Source organism: Centroberyx gerrardi, chromosome 2, assembly GCF_048128805.1.
Source record: "Centroberyx gerrardi isolate f3 chromosome 2, fCenGer3.hap1.cur.20231027, whole genome shotgun sequence".
In the NCBI taxonomy this organism is placed as follows: domain Eukaryota; kingdom Metazoa; phylum Chordata; class Actinopteri; order Beryciformes; family Berycidae; genus Centroberyx; species Centroberyx gerrardi.
The window spans coordinates 1,424,355-1,428,976 of NC_135998.1; positions in this window are offsets into that span (position 1 = coordinate 1,424,355).

Genomic DNA, 4,622 nt, shown 5'->3' on the forward strand with positions numbered 1-4,622 from the left:
CTCTGTGTCACTCGGCAGTTTTCAGTGAGCAGGGCCTGTCACACACATACACCTACAAGCTACAACAAAGTACAGGCTGTTACCGTTCTGATTTGACAACATTATATTGTGTTTTTACTGTTTTATCTAAGTTACATCTTTACTGTTCAGCAGCAGGTCCTCTCCCTACAGTGTCACCCAGCGTCTGACTAGCGTAAGCTGTCTAGCCTGCCTACGGTGCTGTGGACCTGCGTTCTGATTGGCTAAGGCACTTCCATGCTGTTAACTCTTTGTGACCTGGGTTACATTTGTATTTATGTTGAGATCGCAGATTGTGCCTTTAAAAAAAATGTACAATATTTTAAAAGTGAGTTCATAATTACCTCTGATTGTGAACGCTTTTGCCTGCAATGAAGCTACTCGTCCCTGTTCCCCAGACAGAGAACATAAGGCGAGCCACATCAACATTCTCCACTCCATGATCGCCCCGGACCCTGATAAAATACAAGTCAGTCAGTGGACAGTACACAGTGGTTACATGAGGCCCTCTATATTATAAAATTACGTTATGTCTCATCTGAACAGATAAAGGCCTTATGTTGGATAGTTTCTGGAACTTTAAAAGTGACAGACATCACATGCAAATGGCAAGTTTTTACCTCAGTGGCAAACCAAAATTCTGTACTGCTTCATTGAAGAAAGCCAGGGTTGTTGATGCCAGATTGTTGTTTGAAACACGTAGATACATGATCTAGATGTGAGAACACAAAACAGGGAAGGGAGGGTACTTAACATGGTCTCACTAAGATTTCATTTAAAATCATGCCATTCTACATATTACCAAGTGTATGTACAGGGGTCCTACACGTTTTCCCAATTCTAAATGCTCAATTTTCTGAATTGTTTTGGTTGGTGTCCAATATTCATATTATGATGTATGGCTATAGGACTGTCAACTAGGCCAAAGACATTCTAAATATCAATACAACAATATGGCAAATGACAGTGGACAGACAACTATATAAAATGTGCACAAAATATATGTCTCTTAGGAATGGACATCAATATTGTTCCCGACTCTAAGTGCACATCCTAATCCTTTTCATGACCCGATATTGTCATTCATTTTCCATGCTTTTCCAGACCAGGGTAAAAACCTTGTATTCAAACATTTATCTGTTTCATGTCATTAATTAATGTAATAGAAAATCATTTCTTATCTTATGTTCAGTACCTTTCTGGAAAAGCCATCTATGCCTCCAAAAATCACAATGTTGTACCTTGGTTGTTGAAAAATGAGAAAAGTTGTTTTTAGTTACACACACACACACACACACACACACACACACACACTGTGTCTCTTTAATTTACTAACCGTATCAGTTTGTGATTTGTATCGATGTGCATCAGCGACTTGGGGCTCGGGACAGAGTATGTTCTTCTGACCACACAGCGTAGCTGTGACGTTCTGGAGACGATGCTGGCGGTGTCTACTCAGTGCATCGAGGACCGAACCCTCTCCTACTGCACTCTATGTCCCTGCACCCTCAGCAGACCCATCATCATTCTATACCCTGCATTTGGGCAGCTGGTATGGATCACTGACACTAGGGAGTCCAGTTCCTCATCAGTCAAGCTGCTGTAGTTTTCCCTCACAGTTAATTAATACCCATTCTGCCATGCGCCTGTGTACTGTAAACCTAGACACCCCTAACAGCTGGGCAATACATGTCACAGGTAATCCCAAGGCAAGAAGGTGTGACGTATAGTCCTCAGAAATTATCGTCCTTGGACGACCAATCCTCTCCCTCTCATGGGCAACAATAATTTGTGTTTCCTTTTTATTTCGGCTGCAGGCCATCTGGTGTACCTGAGTAAGTGCATCAACTATATCCTGGGGAATCTCTATCTGGCTTGAGACAGCACTAAGAATAACCAACTCTTGAGAACATACAAATTCTAAGTAATCAAGATCAAGAGGAGCACGATTAAGCCAACTTGATAGTATGGAGCCTTTCAAGTAAATGGCTGAGCAGCAATTCCTGAAAAATAAATATCCAGGAGTTATTAATATTCTGTCCGGATGCAAGAATACAAATTTTTCACATACCACACAAAACTTTATGTACAGTACTGACTACGTCATCAGACATGAGATATCAGGGTGTCTGCAGGTGTCAGAGAGTTAAATTTAAGACAATTTTTAAGGGTGCTCCGATCGATCAGCCACCGATTGTTATCGGCCGATATTCGTTCTAAATAGTTTGATCGGTGGTCTCTATAAAGGCCGATCAGAAGAGCTGATCAAATGACGCAAAACACGCGAGACAATTTCTCTACGCGCCGCTAAAATGGCTTCACCGGTCTAGCAGTTCTACCAGGTGTCTGAAAAAGACAAAAATTTGCAAAAATGTTAGGGAGAGACGAGTTGGGAAGAGATCCAAACAGAAGTAGTCTCTTTGTGCGGTCTGTCTCTCGCACTCTCTCTCTGTCTCTCGCACTCTCTCTCTCTCTCTGTGTGTGTGTGTGTCGTGCTCTCTCTCACTCTCTGTCTCGCTCACTCTCTCTCTCTCACTCTGTCTCGCTCGCTCACTCTCTCTCTCTCCAGACCCGTCTGTTCCTGTTCGCCTTCCATTGCACCCGCGGGCTTGAGGGATATTTTTTTTTCCATGCCAAGAAGACGACCGGCTGAATTCCCAAAAAGAAGAACTAAGGGTTATTAACGTTATTCGGAATACAGCTGGGTTTCCGAGACTAGCAGATTAGCTGTGTATAGGCTACTGTAGGTGCTAGTCAGTATCCACTGAGTGGACTGAAAACGTTAATATTTACTTTTTAACTCTGACCCTGAATGTTTGCTCCCTCAATCCAGATTAATATTGAAAAATATTTTGTTATGTTGCAGTTTTTATAGTCTCTAAAGTTGGAGTAAATTGATAAAGGCCCTGTGTTTTCCATCTATTGGAATTGATTTTTGTTGCCTCAGTAGGCCTATATATAATTTATTGTTCTAACTTGGTGTGTTGTGCACATTTAGCTTTTATTCTAATTTTTATTTTATAAAATGTTATTTATTTTATTCCACAGGAAAGCTATATTTCTTAAGCTCTAAGCTGCTCCCAATAACCAAGTGTAGGCTATTATGGTTTAAGTTTTGTCTCTAAGAGAGAGAGTGGAATATGTTGCACGTTGCCTGCCAATAAACTGTTGTCAATTCATGATACTTTCTCATCTTTCTTAATTTTAATAATATACAATGTTGTTAAGAATAGTTAAATAAATAAATAATGCTACACAATGAATAGAAGGCTTCAAATAGACCCCGTGATCGGTGATTGGTATCGGCGGATACTGCTTCCAGCGATCGGTGATCGGTGATCGGCCCCAAAAATCCTGATCGGAGCACCTTTAACAATTTTAGACCAAATATAAAGACATTAAGCCCAATTTTTAGAGATATCATGCAGGAAGGTATGAATTGACATAAGTTACCACGGAAGAAAGGAAGAAACTTACCCTGGCTTCAGTGGCTTGGTGTGCCACAGTGGATCGAAAAAGCAGTCGTCACGTCAGTGTAAAGGGTTAAAATGTAATTATAGCTCATAGTATATAAAGGGTTAAAAAGACAAAGATAAAACAGTTCATGGAGTATAAAGTTAAAAATCTGATATGCATTATTAAAATGTGAATTTAAAAAGATTAATATTTATAAGGAGATAAATAGACTTTGAAAATGTAGGGATATGTTAAATAGATTATTTAAAAACAATAGATAAAAAAAATAGACACCCCTTAATTTTTTTGGTTTTAGGCTAAGGAAATATAATTTCATTGTACATTCTGTCATCTATCTCGAGCGTTAGGTCACTATGGGGCGCTTGGGAGGTAAACAAAACCATTGAGACACACCACCACAGAATAAATCACCACAAGCTCCTGATGTGTGTCACTTGTTTCCTAACTACAGGTGGGTTAATATTCCTCCAAAATGTAAAAGCACAACCTAGTTTGAAAGCTAAGCATGTTGTTTAGGTCATGAGTGTATCAATTTCGGTCAGAGTAATAGTAGTAGAATTTGTTTTGTGCATATGTGTAATCGAGAACATTAAGCTACATGCTAATGTGCTAAGCTAGCGAACCTATTGAGTTTATGATAGAGTGAGTTTACAGTCAACACAATTCGGTTGCTCAAAAGCCATTCACATGAGTTGTGATTTCTGATGTGTAATGAGGGAATTGTTAAGGGTTTATAGAGTCATTCTAAGGCTTTATGGATAGTGTATTTATGGCACAATGTAGAGCGTGGAAACATGATGGTGAAAACATGGCGCCTTTACCATGTCTAAAAATAAGCGTATTGAGAACATTTCATAACATTTTCACTCTGTTACTGAAAAGGAGCATCCCGTAATGTTTTTGTGTGTTTTCTATTGATGGATGCATTAAGCTAAGTTGAACTTGTTGAGTGTAAAGGAAATTGAAAGAAGAACTAACAGGATTATTGCACTTTCTGTATTCTTGTTTTAGTGTATTATGTTATATTGAATGTAAAGTTGAACTAAACCAAAGAAAGTGGTTGAGGAATATTGATAGTGTTACAACTAAAATGAAAGGACTAAATATATACTTTCAAGGACTGAATT